The sequence below is a fragment of the Hyperolius riggenbachi genome, chromosome 1 (genome assembly GCF_040937935.1).
Source record: "Hyperolius riggenbachi isolate aHypRig1 chromosome 1, aHypRig1.pri, whole genome shotgun sequence".
Lineage (NCBI taxonomy): Eukaryota > Metazoa > Chordata > Amphibia > Anura > Hyperoliidae > Hyperolius > Hyperolius riggenbachi.
In genome coordinates this window covers 541,004,063-541,027,396 of record NC_090646.1, presented here as the reverse complement: position 1 = coordinate 541,027,396, position 23,334 = coordinate 541,004,063, and the positions used below count along the sequence as shown (strand labels likewise).

Here is a 23,334-nt window from a genome sequence, read left to right as displayed (position 1 = left end):
TATGATTGTCCAATCACTGACCAAATTTAGCACCTCCATTTAGTATGAGAGTCAACAGATATATAATACCTTAAGCAGATTGTGTAGGTAAACCCTCAGAGTACATGGAGGTGATAAAATTGGTCAGTGACTGGCCAATCATAATTATAAAGCATGTACCAGGTTTAAAGGACAACCGAGGTGACATGTGACATGGTGAGATAGACATGTGTATGTACAGTGCCTAGCCAGGGCCGGCCCTACACTTTTTGCCGCCTGAGGCAAATTTTGAAAAAATTGCCACCGCCGGGGGGGGGGGGGGGGGGGGGCGCCGAGCTGGAGGGGTAGCTGGCAGGACGGGGGTATTGGGCCTAGCGGCGGGGAGGGGGGTCGGACCCCCCCCTCCCTCGCCTGGGTCCCCCGATCTGCGCTCCCCTCCAGCCTTAAATAGAAGCAGCCGCTATTTGTAAGAGGCACGGGCGGGGAGGACTCACCTCTTCCCAGCGTGCGCTCCACTGACGTCACTTCCTGCAGCGTTGCAGGAAGTGACGTCAGTGGAGCGCACGCTGGAACGAGGAAGAGGTGAGTCCTCCCCGCCCGTGCCTCTTACAAATAGCGGCTGCTTCTATTTAAGGCTGGAGGGGAGCGCAGATCGGGGGACCAAGGCGAGGGAGGGGAGGGTCCGACCCCCCTCCCCGCCGCTAGGCCCAATACCCCTGTCCTGCCAGCTTACCCCTCCAGCTCGGCGGCCGGCTCCCCGCACCCACGGACGGGCGGGTGCCGCCCCTGGAAATTTGCCGCCTGAGGCAAAAGTTTCACCCCGCCTTATGAGCGGGCCGGCCCTGTGCCTAGCACACAAATAACTAGGCTGTTTTCCTTTTTTTCTTTCTCTGCCTGAAAGAGTTGCACATCTGGTATGTAAGTGTCAGTTTCTATCCGGGTCAAGACCAGGTCAGACTATAGCATAACCCTCACTGATAAGTAATTACAGCCATAAAACACTTTCCTGTCAGTAAATGGCTTCTGAGAGCAGGAAAGGGATAAAAAGGGACAATGATTCATAGATTTTAGCTCTGACATACTTCAATGAAGGTGGCATTGAGCAGAGACAATGAAACAGTAAAAACTTAAAAACTAAATTTAAATATAAAATAAAATTGGGATAGTTAAAAAAGGTAATTTTTAGGAGACTGAGGATAGATACAGTTGTTTTTCTCATTAGTTTATTGTCACCTCGGATGTCCATTAAGAGATACAATTGGCTGACCATTCTCCAATACAAATTGGATTTGTGTACCAGGCTTAACTCAGGACTGATGATAGAGGTCAATCAGTAGTGCTCTATTACTGTGTAGGTTTGTTTTCAAACATTTTTATGAGATATGTTTATTGTTTATTGTTATATATGTATTTATATGTATATATGTTTATTGTTGTTATATGTTTAGAACAGTGTCATTTTAAAAAATAAAGGTGTGCATGCACAATAGATTTCTGTTGCATCAAACAATTTTTTTGATCATTATAGACAAATTCTGTACAGGAGTGCTTGCCGTACATTCTGCTAAATAGCCTGTAATGTCCTTTGGTGAGGATAGGGGAGATGACAAGCAGGAGGTGCCCTCTGTGAGATTCTATGGGAAACTATAATAGCAGGCAACATCAGTGATCCCTATGCAGTGGACTGGTAAAAAACAAGCAGCCAATTTCAGGAGGAAACCTGTACAAACTATTGCCCAAAACTGTTACAAACAATTGTGACAAAAGTTGTCTGCGTGTAAATAACGTAATACTCTTTGCTATTACTGTGACCTTGCTATGTGCTGTGCTAATTTTTGCATTTGGCATCAAGTTGTAAGCAATTTTAGTTACTTAGTTGTGTTTTGTTGAGGAAATTGATCTTTTGTCTTATTTTTATGTTAATGTCTTTTAAAATTCATAAAGTTTGCTTTTCGTATTGCATATGGTATTTTTTGTAAATATAAGTGTGTGTGTGTGTGTGTGTGTGTGTGTGTGTGTGTGTGTGTGTGTGTGTGTGTGTGTGTGTGTGTGTGTGTGTGTGTGTGTGTGTGTGTGTGTGTGTGTGTGTGTGTGTGTGTGTGTGTGTGTGTGTGTGTGTGTGTGTGTGTGTGTGTGTGTGTGTGCTTGTCTGTGGGTGTGCTTGTGTGGGTATGCGTGTGTGGCTTTCTTAATCTGTGGGTTTTGTTTAGGAACTCTAGCATGTCAACCAGAAGAAGGAATCCCGCTGCACCAGTAGTGACGTAAGAGTCCAATTTTTATTGCAGCATTAGTGGACAACACAGTACAACAGCTCACGCGTATCGGAGCAAAAACATGGTTTCTTAATCATAGCTACCAAACAGGCGAAACACAGCATGTTACATAGATGAATATACCCACCAAAATAGGCGTTACCTGTCTTAAAGAGGAAGTAGCATTAAAAAGGTTTGTACAACAAATATAGGGAAAATACAATGAAAGCGGTTTAAAACTCTGACAAAATTTTCAACAAAAATGTGTTTTCCTACTTTTTATAACCCATACAATTATCATATTTGCTTTTGTGCACAAGTATTATTATTCATTTAGACATTATAACTTCCCAAAGTTCAGTTAATTTATTTTTAAAGCTGCTGGTGCATTTTATTCATAACTGTTGTAATTCTGCTGTGAATGCAGCCACCAGTGATTCCTGACCTGTGTTTCACCCCAGGACTCACCAGCTGAAGTCCTGCACAGCCAGAGAATGTTTACATAAATGTATCAAGTAAAGAATGTGTACACAAGATAAGCTTAACAGCATTTGGGATGCGGGTTCTCCCTGCAGAAGAGTCAGCCCTGTAATGTAACCCTTTGAATGCTGTTTTACAAAAAAAAAAACATTGTGTTAGTATATTATATGCTGTAAATAATCTTTTAGAGCAAAGAAGAAATTCTGGGTTATATTCCACTTTCTGAATGACATTACATGATTAAAGCTTCAAATTGGTGCACACTTGACCGTGCTGAAGTGTGCTGCCTATTTTAATCATAAGTCTACCTATGCCTTGATGCTGAGAGCCTGTGGTGTTAATTTTTTGTACTTTTGCACTTTTGCACTTTTGTACTTTTGTACTTCTGTACTTTTGTAACTTTGTAGTTTTGTACTATTGTCTTTTTTACTGAAACCTATTTGAAGTTTTAAATGGTATGTTTAAAAAAGCTAAAACTGACACTTACCCGGGGCTTCTACCTGCCCCCTGTAGCTGTAATGTCCCGCACTGTCCTCCTCTGATGCTCCATTCCCCGCCGGCAACCTGCTAATTATTCGTGCACATCATCGGGAGCTTACTACTCAGGTGCAGTACAAAGTTTTCTTGCGCAGTAAGCTCCCGATGACGTGCGTGTAAGTGTCAGTTTTAGCTTTTTTTAAACAACCCAGAGAACCCCTTTAAGCATGCAATGCCATTGTATTTTCCCTATATTTATTGTAAAACCTTTTCATGCTTTTTCCTCTTTAAAGGATACCCGAAGTGACATGTGACATGATGAGATAGACATGTGTATGTACAGCGCCTAGCACACAAATAGCTATGCTGTGTTCCTTTTTCTCTTTCTCTTCCTGAAAGAGTTAAATATCAGTCATTTAAGCAGCTGACTCAGTCCTGACTCAGACAGGAAGTGACTACAATGTGACCCTCACTGATAAGAAATTCCCCTTTTTACTTCTTTCTTGCTCTCAGAGGCCATTTTCTGCTAGGAAAGTGTTTTATAGTTGGAATTTCTTATTAGTGAGGGTCACACTGTAGTCACTTCCTGTCTGAGTCAGCCACTTATATACCTGATATTTACCTCTTTCAGGCAGAGCAAGAAAAAAAGGAACACAGCATAGTTATTTGTGTTCTAGGCACTGTACATACACATGTCTGTCTCATCATGTCACATGTCACTTCGGGTATCCTTTAAGACAGGTAACACCTATTTGGGTGGGTATATTCATCTATATAACCTGCTGTGTTTCACCTGTTTGGTAGCTATGATTAAAGGGAACCTTAACTGAGAGGGATATGGATGTTTCCTTTTAAACAATACCAGTTGCTTGGCAGTCCTGCTGATATCTGGCTGCAGTAGTGACTGAATCACACACCTGACACACACATGCAGCTAATCCAGACTGACTTTTATCAGAGCACCTGATCTGCATCCTTGTTCAGGGGCTGTGGCTAAAAGTATTAGAGACACAGGATCAGCAGGAGAGCCAGGCAACGGGTATTATTATAAAAAGAAAAATTAATATCCTTCTCAGTTTAGGTTCCCTTTAAGGAGCCAAGTTTTTGCTCAATACGCGTGAAATGTTGTACTGTGTTGTCCACTAATGCTGCAATAAACATTGGACTTTTACTTCTACCAGTGCAGTGGGAATCCTTCTTCTTATTGACATGTGTATGGCTTGCGGATTCCCTGCTCCCGATGATGTGAGTGTGGTGGTTGTAGCGACCCATCCTTGTTTTCTAGGAACTCTAGCAGTTGGATCTTTCTCAGGTTTCTGCTCCCCTCCCCATTCACAACTCCATTTGGTTTAAAATTCCTTGCTTACTCTCAGGATTTGTCCTTGTTAATAAAGGTAACTATGCAATTACTCACACAATTTCATATTTTATGCAGTCAGTCACTTCATATAGATATTTGTGCACAAAGTATAGACCTGCCAGCAGAGTGGAAGGGCATTCCTTTGCACAGAGTGATCACCTGACCATACCCACATCCTCCCTCTACTCCACCCTGTAGAATACAATGCGGAAGTGAGCAGGGTCAGCTCTGTGCCTAATGTGAATCTAAACTAAGAACTTCCTCTCTGCTCTAAAAGATTAGGCACAGCATGATAATAATAAGTGGAAAAAAATGTCATTACAATTTACAGAAATCCTAAAAATACCCTGAAGATTAAACTGGATGAACTTTCAGAGAGTGCAGAAAGAGTTTCAGCAGAGCCACAGTGCTGTGAGTCACACTCCTACAGATAATTTCACTCTGGTGTAGCTAAGTATACACAGCTCAGAGCAGTTGATTTCTCAAGCATTTATATGGAGAATAAAAACTTTTCATTGTGTGCTATGCAAGAGAATTCAGGTCCGGTTTAAGAAGAAAAGACTTGCTGGTGCTCCCTACCAGCTCCTCCCTGATTGCTTGATTGAATAACTTCATAGACAGGCACAACAAATAGGTAAATTGTGTATTATGGATATCAAGGTATAAAAAGTGACACATTACACCTATTAGCAATTTTATTGAAATATTATTTGCTACTATTAGAACTAAAATGCTTTTCTGTAAAACAATTGTATACTAAACATTGTGCAATAAAGTTTAATATGGATAGCATGTACTTTTATAGGTTTCAGTTTGTGACACTTCCTATTACCCCAATGGACGGATCTAGGGAAGGGGGGGGGCAAGTCGGTATCTTGCCCCAGGCGCAGTTTGTTGAATTCTTAAAAAGGCGGCAAAATGAATGGCAGTTTAGGCGCCAAAACCTGACCATTAGGCGCCTAAACCTTACTTTGCCCCAGGCGCAACTTGGTCTTCATCCGTCCCTGCCCCAAAATACTGACCACAATTTTTTACTACAATTTTTAACCAATTACAGTCATCTGCCTTATTTGCATTGATGAAAGCACTGGTTTTACAATGCAAAAAGGGACCTCAAACACTATTTACTGATGTTTATCTCATCATGTCACATGTCTGTTCAGGGTCACTTTCAGTCTAATATTACTTTTCTTACCTATTTTATAGTATTTTTTTCCCTTTGGGGCCTGGAGAAGTATTTTGGGTATTAGATGAGACAAGTTTTCTCCTGAGCTTTCTTCCAGGAGATATTTTCTCACCTTATGAATAGCATACAGCACATTTTAAAGCCCCCAGCAAGCAAGAGAATACTCAAAATAAGTTTGGTATTATTTGCTAAATTTTAGCACTTAGTTACTAGGTTCTTAAAGGATTTCTTTGGTGAAATCAATATATGATTTTTTACTTACATGTGGCTTCTTCCAGCCCGTGAATGTGTCTGAGTCCCTTGCTGCAGCTGCGGTCTTCTCTGGCGTTCTACTGTCAACTTCCCAATGGATTGCCAATTGGGGCCCACAATCCTGCTCACGTCGCCGGGAGTGTTGTGCGCATGCGCAGTACTGCTACTACTGTTTTCACCTCGAATATCCATTAAAATCTCTCTTTTTTTTTACAACATAAAAAAGTATCTCCTTTGAGAAAACTCAGGAGAAAGGTTTATTGAATCAGAGTCAAAAACTCTATTTTTAGTGGAACAGTAAGGTACAAAAACATCTCTTGAGAGGACTCTCAGGAGAAAGGTGTATTGAATAAGGGCTTTTGTTTCCATCTTTACAGCTTTCTTCAGGTAGAGGAGAAATTGGTGCAGGAGAAACCTCTGTACTCTGCGCTAGGTACAAGAGGTACAAGAGGTGATGTAGGCAGGATTATTCCAATCAGGTTAGCACAAGTGCTCCTTGTACTGACAAGTAACTACATGTTCTCTGCATCTGCCTCCCAGCCAGTGTCTGTAACAGGAGGGCCATATAATGCAAACACATCTCACAGCTAATGCAAGTGCTAACAAGGGCAGGAAGATGATACTCATACAGGCATAAATAAATCTGACAGAATAATGGAAGACAACTGTTATTGCCTTTTACTTAATGACAGTCAAATGCATCTCTTTCTCACCCCCTCCCCTTCCACATCTTGTCCTTATGCTGGGAATACACGGTTCGTTTTTGCCTTCGTTTAAACCTTCGATTCGTTCGGTAAACGAATCGAGTGTTGAAAACGTATGTGAAAATAGTCATAATCTCATTATAGTTTCGATTAATAGACCCCAAAAACGAACGACTAGTGATCGAACATGTTTGATATTATCTCTCTTTATCCATCTAATCGAGCCATTGGTAGGCTTGATGGCTGTTCAGATCGATTATATATTCGTTTATGCTAGTCCGTCCCTGTAAAAAGGGATTTTCGTTTCGTTTCTTTGCAGCCTTCGATCATTGGAAAAACGAAACCATCAGAATCGAAAAAAAAACGAAACCATGGGTGGTGATATTAACCGTATGACCGATTATTTCGGGATCGAAAAGGACAAAAGGCACAATCGAAACGAAGGTTTAAACGAAGGCAAAAACGAACCGTGTATTCCCAGCATAAGTGTTAGCAGGAAATTTGTAGGGCCTGTTTCCACAACATGCATTTGTACACGTTTTTAAATACATTTGCATGGTTACTAGAAAGCCTACTACATAAACTTGTTGAAGAACAAATTTGAAATGAACACTCCACAGACATGCTGCTCAGTTCCCAGCCGGACAGCTTGTACTTCTCTATGTAACTCCACAGAATAAATGTTGTCAGGGAAGGTGGTCTGTCCAAATGACTGCCTGTACACACACTGGCTGTAAAAGTCCTGAGTAATTATTTAAGCTGAGTAAAATCTAAAATGCTAGCTTTCACTGTTTAGTTTTTCCTGCTTTGAGATAGAGGATTTTGTTTTGTTTTTTGCTTGTTAAAGAGGAGCTGTCCACCATACTATCTCAGAACCCCCCCCCCCCCCCCTCCACATATATAAGCAGATAAATACTTGCTCTACTTACATAACATATGTATTGCATTGTCCACGGTTTGATTTTAGTGATTTCCCTTACTAACAAAAGGAGAAAAAACTTTTTAACATTTCCCATTTCGACTGCAGCTATTTTGAAGCCAATCCTGATGCCATTTCCTCCCTTACTCTCCTCTGCCTGATTTGCCCGCCCTTCACTATAGAAAGTGCATTGTCTCAGCATGAGAAATATAGGTCAATAAGACAAGACAAGACAAGACAAGACAAATAACATTTATATTGCGCGTTTCTCCTTGCGGACTCAAAGCGCCAGAGCAGAGCAGCAGCCACTAGGGCGCGCTCTATTGGCAGTAGCAGTGTAAGGGAGACTTGCCAAAGGTCTCCTACTGAATTAGTGCTGGCTTACTGAACAGGCAGAGCCGAGATTCGAACCCAGGTCGCCTGTGTCAGAGGCAGAGCCCTTAACCATTACACCATCAGCCAACTGCTGAGAGGAACAGAGAGGAAGAGAGGAACAGAGGTGTGGGAGGGAAAAACAGGAGGGAAAGAGGCTTCAGCCAATCAGGCCGCATTAGTTAAGTCTGAGGGGAAGTAGAGCAGCAAAAAGGACAACCCAGCATGCCCTGCAACTTCCTTTTTTGTGTACCAAATTTTGTGTGTACCAAATAAGAGTCAGGTAAACTGGGGAATGATCATTTATCAACAAGAAAAGTAATAGTGATTTTAATAACTTTTGGATTGCCTGGTTAGCACCTTATTACTTGTTTACCAGATAAAAATAAAGAATTGATTTTTGATTTTATGCCCGGCAATAACACTTTAATGGGACTTCATGTTGTAGTCAAAAATGAATTGTGGTGAAATGGGGCCCTAGGCAAGTACCAACTTTGATTGCCATCTGAGTTTTCTTTTTATATACATATTTGGTGGGGGCCAGCATCAACCAGGCCCCTAGCCCCTCTCAAGGCCATAGTGCCTTGTGGATGATCCACCTCTGGCGGTAGTGTTTTGCACTTGCTCAAATTTGATGCAACGCTGAAAAAAAATAGTTTGTTGTTTTTTTTGTTTGTTTGTTATTTACTTGTCCCAAAGGAGACAGTTAAGATTCAGAATTATTTTTGCTTGACTTGTTTGGCTGATAATTACTGAGAAGGGGTACTTTCAGTTTGCATTACATACAAGCAAGCTCATGATCTCTCAGGCAGCAGAACTCATATGTGCTCTGATATTTCCATTGTAATTCTATATACTGAACACCGTAGAACCGTAACAGGGTCTGTTCTGTAAATTTGTTGCATATTACCATTAGAGGATGGTTACCAAGGCACAAAAGGCGCATAAGATAAAATAAAACCTTATTTTATTATTTGGCACGCTTTCCTATTTTCCTTTCACGTTTGCTTCTGTAGAACTCTGCTTGTTAGTTTAATTGTCTTAGTGAAAACCAGAAATATTTATAGCCTGTGATAACTTTTACTGGACGCAAGTTGGTGTTTTTCTTAGAACCTTGGTAACCACAAAGGCCTGATTTTTATAAAAATTCTATGTGGTCTTTCACTCATACGCACAGTCCAAAGTTACACAGAGGAAAAGAGTAACTCAGAACACATGGCTACTCTAACCAGTGAGTTCAGCAGCTCTGGGGTCATCATAGTCAAGGCTGAATTGTAACGACAGTGGTAATTTGATGCAAGAGCAAACCTCCAAACTGTACAGATAGTAGCCTATAAGACATGATCAGATAACTAGTGGTTATACAGCTGTGAGTGTGTCTGACAGCACGCAGCTCAGTTACAGCATTAGAGACAAAAGACATCGGAGCCAGTGAAAGGGCAGCACATATTTATCTGCTTTGCATTTAAGGCTTGTTGTATTTAGGACAGGCTGCTTTTAAAGGAACATTATACTAGATGGAATTGTGACCTCTGCATGTCTGTGATTATATTTGTTGTAGTACATAGTTAACTTACAGCAATTCAGTGTGTTGTGGACCCTGCTGAGTCAATTGGTTGGACTGTTAGGTTGTTAGGTAGTTCTTTGGCATTAGCTGCTGTATTGGGAACCATGTTGACAGGATAGAGGGATGTCAGGTCATCAGCATCCACACAGTAAGTACCAGTTATTTACACACTATCTTCTGACAGTATGTAGTGTAATGAAACATATTATTTGCTCTGATGTCCTACACTGTACTACACTACAGATCACTTCAGTCTACTCTTCTTGGGCGAAGATATGGATTCTGATTAGTCAGGGCATTGTTAGACACTAGGGGGTGGATGCACTAACTTGCGGTAATATTACCATGCACAGACAGTGGGTCACGCTAATAGCGCAACTCGCAGTATATACTGCCAGAAGTAAGGGTAATATTGATGTGGGCCATCTGTGCACAGCAGTATTGCTGTGAGTTTGTGCATCAGGCCCAATGAATAGTATTATTTTTCAGTATCTGACAATTTAAAAAGTACTAAAAAGTAAATAAAGAAGTATTCATTTTTTTTTTAGTATATTTCCTACTTAATGGAGGCTGAAAGTGTACCTAAGATACTGTGCCCCTTTAAAAATGTTTGCATACCTGGGGCTTCCTCCAGCCCCTGCGGCCAAATCACTCCCTCGCCTTCTCTTTCCCCCGCAACTGTCCCTGAAAAATCCTTCAGTCGGTGCAGGCGCAGTCTGGCCAGGCCCGCTCCCCCATCTCGTTCTGCGCCTGCGCAGTAGTAGGCGACATGAACGCAGCGGGAGTGTGCATGGCCACGCTATGCATGCACAATTGGCCCCTGACCGGAGGACTTCCCGGGGCAAATTACAGATGATGGGGAAGTTGGAAGAGGATGGCATGGGAGCGATCAAGCCGGAGGGGGCTGGAAGTAAGAAGATGCAGGTATGTTTAGTTGTCTTTATACGACCATCTCAGGTTCCCTTTGAAGGGACCCTGAAGTGAAAATAAATGATATAATGAACTGTATATGGAGTACAGCTAAGAAATAGAACATTAGTAGCAAAGAAAAGTTTCATATTGTTTCCAGTACAGGAAGAGTTAGGAAACTTCAGTTGTCTATGCAAAAGAGCTTCTCTGAGCTCTCCAACCCAACTTGGGTCAAAGACAGCAGACAGCGCTGTTTTCTAAGGCACTTCTACATCACAGAAACAGTGAAAAACAACTTCAGATAAGGTATTCACTGAAAGAAAGTTCAAAGGGTCATTAGCTGCTCTGTTTCATAGTTTAAAATACAGAGTGTAGTTTGTAAACTGCAAATTTTAGAGAATGATGCAATGTTATTAAAACAAGCAGCTATATAACTGAAAATAAAAATATAAGATTATTTTCTTTGCTACTTATGTTCTATTAAGTATCTGTACTACACATACAGTTCATTGTATCATAAGTTTTTTCCGCTTCAGTGTCAATTTAAAAGATGTTTTATTGATTGTAAAAACATCTCTCGAGAAAACGCAGGAGAAAAGTTTATGAATAGTGGACTCTGTGGGTGGCTGGATAGTGTAATGGTTAAGGGCGCTGCCTCTGACATGGGAGACCAGGGTTCGAATCTCGGCTCTGTCTGTTCAGTAAGCCAGCTCCTATTCAGTATGAGACCTTAGGCAAGTCTCCCTAACACTGCTACTGCCTATAGAGCGCATTCTAGTGGCTGCAGCTCTGGCGCTTTTAGTCCGCCAGGAGAAAAGCGCTATATGAGTGTTTGTCTTTGTTATAAATCTTTAAAAAAATGCTTAAGGTTAGTATTACGTCAGGTGAAAGTTTAGAAACCGTGTTAGGACTTTATTAAGAAAAACACTACAGCTGAAATCAGAGACTTCCTTAGAATTATTGTAGGGGTTAGGATTAATGCTAGGTTAATGGTAGTACTAAGCTTAATCTCCTTCTTTCATGTCATACTACTATCATGTTTGCGCATAACCAGTTGAACATTTGCTTTCTGTAACAATGTCCTGCACACACTGTAAGGAGTTGATGGAGTCAAACAGTGGAGCAAGTGATCTCTTGTCTATACCTCAGTACTTTGACATTCCACAAGATCTGATAAGTGGTATTTTCATTATTATATTTGCATTTTCCAATTCCTGTTCAAAGTCAGTTCAATGTCACCCAGTTTCTTTTGTCTACATCTTGAATGTCAGTTCATTGTTTGCCACGCTGCCCAATCTCAGTCTTTTCCAGAGATAAGGAACCTGTTATTTCCATACTCAGCCAGCCTCAAGAAGCTCTTGAGTGATTTCAGTCATTTACTGTGTGAACTGTGGCTGTAAAGAGGATGTGAACTATCTGTTATCTGCGTAGTCCTCTCTGTCTAGATGGAAACTGCGCATTGGACGTTGAGTAAAGGTATTCTACTCAATATGTTGTTTGTTAATATTGATGGTTTTATGTCATCCAGTTATTGATCTGCAAGAGTTGTTGAGTACAGTATGAATCTTCTGGGCATGTGCTGACCTCTTCCACACAGAACAGCCAGACTGCCAAGCAGCAAAGAGCCACTTCCATTGTACTAATTGTGGGATAGTGCCTCAGTGGTCGTAAGTCAACTTGTGCAATATGTTGTTTTGTGTGGCAAATTAGTCTCTCAGCTTCGTAATGTGGGTTTTGTTAGTGAGCTGTCCAGAGTAAGCCTCAGGTAAGTTTCATTTCTTCCTTCTGAGTTTTTGATCAGTGTACTAGTTCCTGAAACTAAATTAGCACAGTTTCACTAGATTTGGATTTACTGTACTTGCTTATCTTTGTAATTGTCTGATAGTTTGGACAGAGCAACTTGTAATGTCTTTTCAAAGATGTTTAAGTCCTTAGACTTGCAGGCAATTCCAAGATCATCCATGTACACAATACACTGGGCTGCTGGGTGTATTGGTTGGCAGTTAGCATGGATGTTGGAGTGAGTGACCCCAAAGGTGCTAAAATGTGCACATTAAATGGTTCTTGGGTAGTGCTTCCAAAGTGCGCATGTCCAGGTAGTTAATAGGATGTTCCCACCCATGGCTGCTGTGCACTCGTATGTGGGAGTGCAGACAAGAATGGGACGTGGAGGAGGACAGAAGGGAAGGTGGTTTGGGAGATGAGACAAATGGAAGGGATGCAAGTGAAACCAGATAACCTTTAAGTGTCAGCACATCTTTGTGCACCATTTGATATGTATGTGTGAAACTATATACTCACCTGACGATGAATCAGGGAATCTCACAGTAATGCCTCCTGATGAACAAAGTTCCCTGATCCATCCTCCTTCCCATGGGGAACACGCCACATCACGTGATGGCACACGACGGGCATGAACGAGAGTTCAAACGATCCCGGCACTTTGTGGGAGTCGTGGGGGATCTTAAAGATCCAATCTGCCGTGACTGTCCATATCACCATGCACTGCAAAGCATCGTTTGCCTAGTCACATGATCATGTAAATGATTGCTTGTTGCTCGAAAAATCGCAATAAAAATCGTGTAGTGGGTACGGGCTTTTAGTATCGTTAGGCCCACTTTAGGTGCCTTTGAAGACTAAGACGGCCAAGTCCCTTTTCCTGTTTTAGACCTTTGTGCTGGATGTAATACCTTTTGTTGGCTTACATAGTAGTTTTTGCTTTCATGTAATGTTTGTGTTAGCTCCACAAATGTTGGTAATAGTTTATGGGGGGAAAGTAGTGGTGCAGCCTATTCCAGGGGTCACGATTAGTGTTTGGAATAGGAGGGGGTTAGGATTTAGAAATATTGGATGTACACTTTAGTGCCAATATCCTGGGACAGAATCCTACAGCGCCAAGGTATTGGCACTGAAATCCTACATACAAACGTTGGCTCCCTCCCCACTTCCTTCTTTCCCCATTTTCCTTTCTCCAAAAAGATCAGTTTTCTCAGAATTCTTGTTACAGATGTTATAAAACGGTTTGTTTCAGAACTGATTGCAGTACATGAAAATTAGTATAACATATGTAATATTTCTTCATCTATTGGTCATTTCATGAAAATTATACTCAGTGTGTTTTTTTTTTATCAAAATGAAAATTAGAACCAGGATAGGAAAGCTGATACTTGATTATTAAAATTTAATTTCAATTACAACATTTTGAACTCTTGCTGGTTTTCTTTTGTGGAAAAGTCATTTTGTAAAATGAGCTATTTTTGGAATCCAATGGCAGTTTATATCCTGGAACCAGTCACCAGGTTTTTCACAGCCAAAGATATAAAATAGTTTCTGGATACTCAGATTCACTTAGAGTCCATCTGCCCAGTGCAGATCCATAGCCAAGCAGATAGCTTAGTCCAAAGCCAATCAGAGCCACAGAGCAAAAAATACGGAAGGAATTAAAGGTTGCAGGTCTCATATAGCAACCTTTAACCAGTAGCTGATTTCATGTACAATGGTTGTATTGGTAACTGGATACCTCTGGAATATTTAATTATGTGATTAAACGAATGCCTTTGACCACTTTTATTACTGCACCTAAGGGGTGTTTACGTTATACCTTGAGTTACGCAGTGCCATGCGGCATTGATTAATATACCATTGTGCTGCGAATTCCAAATATTGCTTTAACCCCATAAGGACAAGAGCATGTTTTGCCTTTCAGTGCTGCATGCGTTCAAACAGTAACTTTTTATTCTCTCTGATGTTTATTTATTCTTAATGGTATTTTCTTTTTCTTATTTTTTTTTCCATAGAAAATAGGGCTTTCTCTTTCTAATAAAAATGTATACATACTTGTACTGTACTCTTTTGTAGGCATTCCTTATGAAAACATAATACTGTCAAAATGTTACAGCTAGTGATATAATAGCTAGCAGTCCTCACAAACTTGCAGGTACATTTTGTCGGGGTTTTTTGTTTTTGTTTTTTTGTCCAAGGACTTTTTTTTTTCAAAAATAAGATAGATGTAAAGGTAATGTACTTTTATTAGTAAAATGGCAATTAGTTAAGTTTTAAATGCACGCAATAAAGGTGCCTACCTGTAAAGGCTCGAAAGGGCTGGTTCACACTTTTGTGCATTTTACAGCAGCAAAATATGGATCAAAATTGCCCCTGCTACCTTATAAGCCTTTTTACACATTTGTTGCTGTGTTGTCTACTGCAGGAAACTCTGATCACACACACTTTTCTAGACAGCAGATTGTGCCTCCATTCAGTTGATGAATGACATGCCTTTGTGCCGAAGTGGCAGTGGCCTGCATCTCTGGCATCGCTTAATCCAGTCTAGATGTTGTCTCACTGTTGACCAAGAGCATAGCATCATTATTTTTTTATTCTATTTTTTTCTATGTTTATTCTGGTTGTTTTCAGTGCAGCTTGGCTAAGGAAGGAGTTCATTAGCTCACTGTATTATATACTGTATGTATCTGTATATCTGGAAGAAACCACACCAAGCTTTCTCTTCTCCTATATCAATGAGCAAAGGAAGGGTGAGGTTTATCAGCAAAGGACCACCATAACAATAAATTGTACAATTCAAAATACAAGATGTACATTTGTTCCAGAGTACACAATAAGTTTATAACTTTTTTTTCCTATGTAGCTTCTTACTTACAATAGGTAGTAAAAATCTGATTTTGAACTAGTTCATCTCCTCATGGAGACGATACTATACGCATTACGGAAGACAAGCTGTTGAATGCATACATTTCTCGATACATTGTTGGTCTTCTTTTTGCAAATTGGTATGCAGTTGTAAGGTACTGAAATTCCAAAATTACCGTACTCCTTGTCAGAAACATCTTTTGTATTTTTTATACTTGTCAAAAACACATTTATTAAAGTACACACAAATGTGCAGCCTTGTGTCGTTTGTATGTGCAATATCTGTAAAAATGTAGACAACAGTGTGTTGGTGTCATGGGCTCTGCTATAAGGCCCAAATGGGAAAGGTCCTATAGAAAAGAATTGGAAATGTATGCAACCTGCACGGCGTGAATGGGCCCTCACTGCAATGAGGCAGCAGTTATTAAACACAAGGCAACACAAAGCAAACGCTTGCTTGAGTGTAGGCCTTATGTCATAGATTCACTATGTATTTGCCGGGTCTTAAAGAGAAACTCCGACCAAAAATTGAACTTTATCCCAATCAGTAACTGATACCACCTTTTACATGAGAAATCTATTCCTTTTCACAAACAGACCATCAGGGGGCGCTGTATGACTGATATTGTGGTGAAAGCTTTCCCACAAGAAACCCCTCCCACAAGAAAAGTTCGAACTTTTGGCAGTTTCCTGTCTGTGAACCTTGTTGCATTGTGGAAAATAGCTGTTTACAGCTGTTTCCAACTGCCAAAAACCATGCAGCAGCTACATCACCTGCCAACAGTAAAATGTTCACTGGAGTTCCTCTTTAAGTCAGTTACGGAATGACAGAAACACCTGTTAACAGCCTGTTTTGAATGGCAGTATGACCAAAGCCTGAGTATGTATGCAGTTAGATGTATTTATTTTCTGCAAATAAGAACCATATATCTGACATGAATCCAGCTTTTCATCATAAGCTCAGAATTTCAGTTTTTTATGGAAGCTGAGCCCTTATCTATTGTGCCAAAATCACTTCTATTGTCTTGTTCAAACTCATAACAAATAAGGACGGTGTGTTCAGATTCTTCCCAGTACCCGCATAAGGTACATATTTGTAAGACATTAATACAGCCCTGATACCTGTTGACCTGACTTAAAATGGAGGAGTTAGAAACTATGCCGGCCACTACAGCCTTGCCACTATGACTTCAGTAATGTTCATTTTGTCTGGGTAACATTACAGTTTCCCTATACTTTGCAGTAATTAAGGTTACTCCCATCAGTCAAAGCCAACTGCAATCTATGTTGTGTACTTCTGCCGCAGGTGATCTTGGCGCAGGGAGAGCCGGATGATTGCTCACCCTGCTGCCCCTCAATACCCCAGCAGCGCTAAATAATATTCCCCCTCGGAGTTGTAGCAACTTAGAGGGAGTTGTAATTATCGCTGCATCCCCAAAATTTTTAAGCGGGATGCACAGTACAGCATTGCTGCTATGACGTCACCCAGTGCCGGGTGCCGAAATAACTTGCTTCATCTATGGTGACACTAAATGCAACCAGTCAAAGCACATTTGTAGGTTGACTGTCCGTACACATGCTAGATTAAAGTTGGCTGAGGCAGCCAATAACAACCACCGCTGCTGATAATCTGGCATGTGTACAGCAGCCCCCAATTCTTAACAGCCGCCCCGGCCAGCAATTCACCAGGTGGATCAATGCGGCCAAGTGATGGCAGATGGTGTGACATTGCCTCGAGCTCCGCCACATTGCAACAAAACATGTTGTTAGCACTGCAGGCAAACTACACCATCTGTACAGTCTTGGCCCAGCAATGTCACCCGAGGGAATAAGTCCCGATCCCCATTGGTCTAAAGGAGGAGCCTATTGATTGCACTTAGCTCCAATTTAAAGCCTCGTACACACGCTTAATTGAAGTCAATTGATGTGGCCGATGATGTCCGCCTCATCCAATAATCCGGCTTGTGCACAGTGGCCCCTAATCACCACCCTGCAAGCAATCCACCAGGTGTATCAATTTGGCCAAGCAACGGCCGATTCCTTTGTGACGCCGCATTCCCTGCCCACCACGTGACATCATGCATTCTCCTCTGCCCCCCGCATAGCAACAGGATGTGTTGTCAGCTATATAGCTAATTACTGGGTTCAAGGTGCGTTTGTAGTTTCTGGGGGGGCTCAGCGCACCTCTGATTGGAGGCCATTCGGAGGCGGCCTGGTGTTGCGCTGATCCACCTTTTGCACAATTTTCGATTTACGATTTTATTTGATTAGCCGCACCCAGGCTATGCATATACATAGGTTAGGATTTAGTTAGTGTTAGGCCCCTCCCATGGAGGATCGACTTCTTTGCAGTGGGAGGGACGAGTACTTAATAGGTTGCATGCAAGCTGTTACAGGAAACTAACATCCTCCTCCAGTGGTAGACAGGTCATGTGTATGCTCGGTGTGTATTATATCCCACAAGTGGGGCTTGCACTCTTTTGCAGTTAGGCACTTGCCTGTTTTTAAGTAGCGCTGTTCATTTCCTTGCTATGTACTAATTTAATTCGTTTTTGGTCAGCTGCTCCCACTTAACAGCCATGCTTTTGGTGTATATGCAGAGCTTCTGTTTGGGTTCAAGGTGCGTTTGTAGTTTCTGGGGGGGCTCAGCGCACCTCTGATTGGAGGCCATTCGGAGGCGGCCTGGTGTTGCGCTGATCCACCTTTTGCGTATATAGCTAACTTTGCATCTGTACACTGTTGATCCAGTGATGTAGCCTAAGGTGGTCGAGTCCCAATCCCCAACGGGCGACATCAGTCACAAGTGTGTGCCGGCTTTAAGAGGGAAATAACCTCTTGAGTCATCAAATTACCTAGAGTGTGGACAGCACTTTCACCTAAGAAGCAATGTTCTCTGGCCCCTGGTGTGAGATATTAACTTTTTTCCTACACGTGATTGAAAAATTGAATGAAACTTTAGGGCTTTGCAGAGTCACAGCGTCATCACATAAAGGTTACAGTGATGTAATTCCTGCACCAGGCCCATTTTGGTAACGTAAGCTACTGACAGCATTTACTGCTTGTTAAAGAGCAAACATTAGCAAGCCTGTAGTATAATCTGGTCTTTCATTCCCTCTGTTGTTTTTGGCTAAGAAAGTAGGATATTTTTCCTACTTATGTTGTGAGTTTCACTTAACCTTATTACGATGGTAATAAATGATCTATTCTAGAATAGACCTCTGATACATTTATTTCTAGGGGACTTGCAGTTCGGTGCACTGGCTAGGCACTGGGTGCTCTTCAGCACATACTATTCTGCTTTACAAAGCTGCATGTGGTTTGTGCCTGGGGCATGCTGACCTCTGCACTGTTTATCATCCGTCTTTGTGTTCCAGCTCAAGTCAGCCGTGCCACAGGGAATTCACCGGACTTTGCGTGAGGGAAAGTAATGCTCTGAAATATTGTTCCCTGGTTTCATAGACAAATGTTTGTGATTTTCTCCCAGTGATGTCATACCACTTCACTGGTTTTATGTTCTCATCCAGTAGTTACATTGAATTATATGGGTTAAATCAATGTAATCTATTACTATGGTGCGCCTGACTCTTCAAAGTTAAGAGCTTGTTGAAATTTGTTGTATCTTTTCCAACTAATGTGGTCTTGCTGGGGAGATGAGATATTCAAGGCACAGGACGGCACGTTATTAGTTGGTGAGAGCTACCTCACCGACCAATGCATATATCACTAGTGGTGCAACGCTAAACTTTCCAGTCAATCTTAAAGAGGCATTCAGGGCTTGTGTACGTGGACCTTTGATTTAATGTTACATTTAGTAATTGAGAACAGTTCCTGACTGAAGCTAAATACAATGGTCCATGAATTATAGTTGACCTAATTTTGACCTGCAGTCAAACTCATGTTAAACTAATGACAAACTGATGATGTCAAGGAGAACTCTGAGGTCCATGTCCTCTAGCCTTTGGATCATTTTATAACACAGCGTTATCAACTTTTATGTTTGGTCAAATCTTTAAAAGACAATTCTGGATGGTTGCTATGGGTAAGGCAGTGATACTCCCTGATAAAAAATATCAGGAAGGGATGAGAGATACAACCACAGTAACCTCTGAAACATGTTAAATTGCACTGTTTAGTTTAGAAGAAAATCATAAATCCATTGCTTAACCCACATAATCATCACCTACTTGTTACTCCATAAGCATCAATGTGGCCTGGACTTCCTCCAAGTGAGACCGAGTTCTCCTTTGATACGCATATACTAGGACTTCAGCACAAGTACTAGTGCTGAATCTAATATCTATCCAGTTTTTGCCACAGGTTATCGGTGAGGACTACTGCGCTGAACCTATTATTGGGAATCTCTGTGCAATTAATTATCCATAGTACTGGGGTTCCAAAAGACAAAGAATGTTAGAACCAAGGGTAATTATTGTTAAGGGTACCTTAGGGCTTTTGGGCCTAGGTTAGATGAAAGTAGAGTGGGGGTTATAATAGGCCTGGCATAGGTTAAATCTTGGGTTTATTCTAAAGGTTAAGGTTAGACATTAGTAAAAGGGCATTGGCAGGCAAAGGGCTGATATAGGTGGCGGTATGATAGACTTGAATGGTGCTCTCCTTTAATTTGTAACAGGAGAGTATTCTTCCATGGTACTCATTATTTTTAATGGTTTTCATTTATTTGCCATTGTCATACTAATAAAATGACATTATACATGTTAATGAATAAACATTGTCATTTTGTATGCAGTTTATGAGGTGGTACCACTCCTACTGCTTTTGGGCAGAAATTGAATTCCCTGTAGTCTTTAGTTTAATACTACCTGTGATCCTATGGAGATGATCTTTTATTAAGATCTAATGATCATATCAAAAATCAGATCGCTGGCTAAGAATCACACCTTAATACTCTACTACTATACTCTACTATTAAAACTCTAGAGCTATGTTTCAGGTGTGTGATTTAGACACTACTGCAGCAATATCCTGCATTCAAAACTGTTTTTGCTGTTATCGTTTGGAGTTATAACATACCTTAGGAGCACTGGCCCTTTAATTGCCATTGGCTGGCAAAAGAGTTGCATGCGGGGGGGGGGGGTCTTTTTTTTCTATAATATATTCCTCCTCTTACCTTTATTTCTCCCTCCTTCTAATGATATAAGACGGTTCACTTCCTGGTATAGACCTCAGTGGGAGTGTCTGAAGACTCTGGGAGGGGGGGCGGGTAACTAATACACAATTAGCAAGAGGAGAGAGAAAAAGAGTGAGGGAGGAAATGATGTCAGGATTAGCTTCATTCAAAGGTACCCAAGATGGAAACTGTCTAGAATAGGATTCTCTGCTTTCCCTTTCTAAAATTCACTGGAATCATAACGTGGACAGTGCAATACATCTGTCATGTAAGTAGAACTAGTATTTATCTACTTATATATGTGTTTTTTATTTCTAGGTTAGCATGAGTGTCACTTGCTCTTTAACAAAATGTACTGTAAAGAGAGCACTGTAATAGAGGGCACCATAGCTGGCAACTCTATAATTGGGAGCACAATGGAAGAACCATAATGGGATGTGGTACAGGGGAGCTAAATAGTGTATGTTATGGGAGGAGGGTGGCACATGTAGTCCATTTTCAAGATGCATACATTTGCATAATTCTGAATCAACTCTAAATTATTTACATCCCATTGACCATCCCTGGCTAGCACATTGAATATCACATTAATTTGTACCGATTAACTTTTGCTTAGTAAGTTGCTATGCATTTTAAAGTTTTTTTCCCCATTTTTTTTAAGTATAAATATTTTCTTTTGGAGCATGTGTAACACTGAGAGATTAGAAGCAGTGACACTTTTGGCCCGGTAAAGGAAGTGTGACACATTATACTTCACTAGCAGACCCAAGCCCGTTTAGAAACGGGCTCTAGGGTCTGTTTCTCGCTGGTGCATGTTACTGCGTGTGTGCACGCGCACACGCCCCGCCGCACACCCGGCCGCCCGCTCACACGTCTGACCTGCTCCCTGGCTACATCCTCCTGTCTCTATGAGGCTGGGCCCGTGCTGCGCACATGCGCAATAGCAAACAGCACGGACCCAGCTACACAGGGACAGCGTGACGCAGGGACACAGGGATTTTATTATAGAGGATGTAAGGTTTGTCTCCTTTTATATAATGCATTTTATTTGCACCGGCTCACATTTTTTATGGCTTGCCTCTTCCTCATCATTGGCACCCAGAGGTGCCCAAGTTCTTCTGGGCTCCTGCCAATACCCCTCTTGTATCAATATGACTGTTTGTGTCCACGCAGTTCAAACAATGCACAGCTGTTCATCTGAAAACAGGACGAATCTGCTAAAGACTGACAAAAACTGAAAAGCAATAGTGAACGTACAGTGAAGTTAAAAGGAACAAAGTCGTTGCTATGTGTGTATTTAATACCGCCACCTAGACCATAGCCCTTCTTGTGGCATATTATCTGCAAAGGTTAGATTCATTTGTAGAGACTCTATATGCACATTGGTGTGAGAGTCAGGCAAGCATGATTAGGGAAATGAAAGAATCTGCCAGCATTTTAGAATAAAAGACAAGAATGAATGCTTGTAATTGACTTCACCACCTAACCTCACTCTTTAATTATGCATGAAGTAAACCCCTACTGGGAGCTTTTACAAAGAACTGTTTACAAACCTAACATCAGTCCGTCTGGATAAATTATTTATTAGACTCGAAAAGCCCTGGCTCATTACTCATGCAGTGTTATAAGTAAAATTAATACAGTGCGGTCTCTCTCTTCACAGCTCCCTTTCATGCACACACTGCCATTCCTCATCGGTAGACATCTCATCCATGTTTTATGGCATTTTGATGTTTTGCTAGCTAGCTATACATGTACATTATGTCCTCAGTATATTTTATCCATTGATTTTTTATTATTCTGCATGTTTAGTGTCTATCATGCTAGAAAAGTATCTTCTGCACAGTCCAATATAATAGACTCATCAGTCATTAGATATCACCCCAGAACATTTCTGAAACCCATCTAGACACGTGGTCCAGTACTTAGTTTCTCCCAGGACTGTTATACCTGGCTGAAAGTAATTAATAGTTTCCTTGGCTAATAAAGGGTGATCAGAGGGTGTGGTCAATGAGAGAGGATGAGTCACAAAACACAACAGAGAAGATTAGCATAAGAAGCATGGAGGACAAATCTGGAATGAAAAGGTCAGCAACAGTGGCAATAAATCAGGCTAGGGATGATCAACATAAAAAAAACTGGCAAATGGAGAATACAGTAGAAAGACAAAGATGAGTTGTGCAGAGCTTTCCTAAAAATAAGAGATAATCTAGCAGAGAACTCATGTTATCACCCAAGCTGATCTGTTCTGATGAGAGTATGGGAAACTGAAGAATGCACTACTCGCTCTTGTGCTTGAGGCATTGGAGAGCAAAGGGGGCATAATCCACAACATGCCCCTTTATCATGGATGCACCAGGTTTAGTATATATATTTTTCCCCTGGTTTTTGTCCTCTATACCTAGGTGCATCTTATGGTCATGAGCAGCTTATAGTCCGAGAAATACGGTATATGAGACGTTGTCTTGAGTACAGTCATATATGGGGAAAACCTTCTTTGGATTTTCACCACTGTGGCCCAAAACTATTGTTTCTCAGCAGTGGTAGCACTTTAAATGTTTTTACTGCTGTCACCTTTATCCTGTTCCATAAACACCTTGAGGTAGCATTAAGACCCAAATGCCCATATGCAATTCACTTTTTCTCCTAGCGGATCATTTTTCATCTTCTGATTAAAATAACTTTTTTTAATATTCTGCAAGTTAAAAAATTCCAAAATGTAAGTGAAAAGTTACTGTTAAATTATTCTGAGTATTGTCTTGCTTGCTGGTGGCTTAAAGGGCATTTTATTGACAAGTGTGAACATGTCACCTTGGAGAAAACTTAGGACAAAAGGTGAATTGAATAAGGGCAAAAAGAGTCTTTCCAGCTAAGTGATTGATTGATTAATTAAGAAAATGTTGCCTAAGAAATGCCTTTTCAGATTTCCAGCAAGCAAGAAAATTCTCAAAATAATTTCAACAGTACTTTTTCACCGAATGTTGGTACTCTTTCAATTGTCAAGTGCTGAAAAGTTGTTTTAAAGAGAAAATGAAAAATGATCTCCTAGGAGAAAACTTGGGAGAAGAAACATAACTGCATATGGGCCAGGGTTCTAACTTT

General features: G+C 41.0%; 1 protein-coding gene across 7 annotated transcripts in view; it reads left to right on the top strand.

The window, feature by feature from the left end:
- The window catches only part of SNCAIP (synuclein alpha interacting protein), a 309,420-nt gene that overhangs the window by 114,797 nt on the left and 171,289 nt on the right, over nucleotides 1-23,334 (top strand). The window lies entirely within an intron of this gene.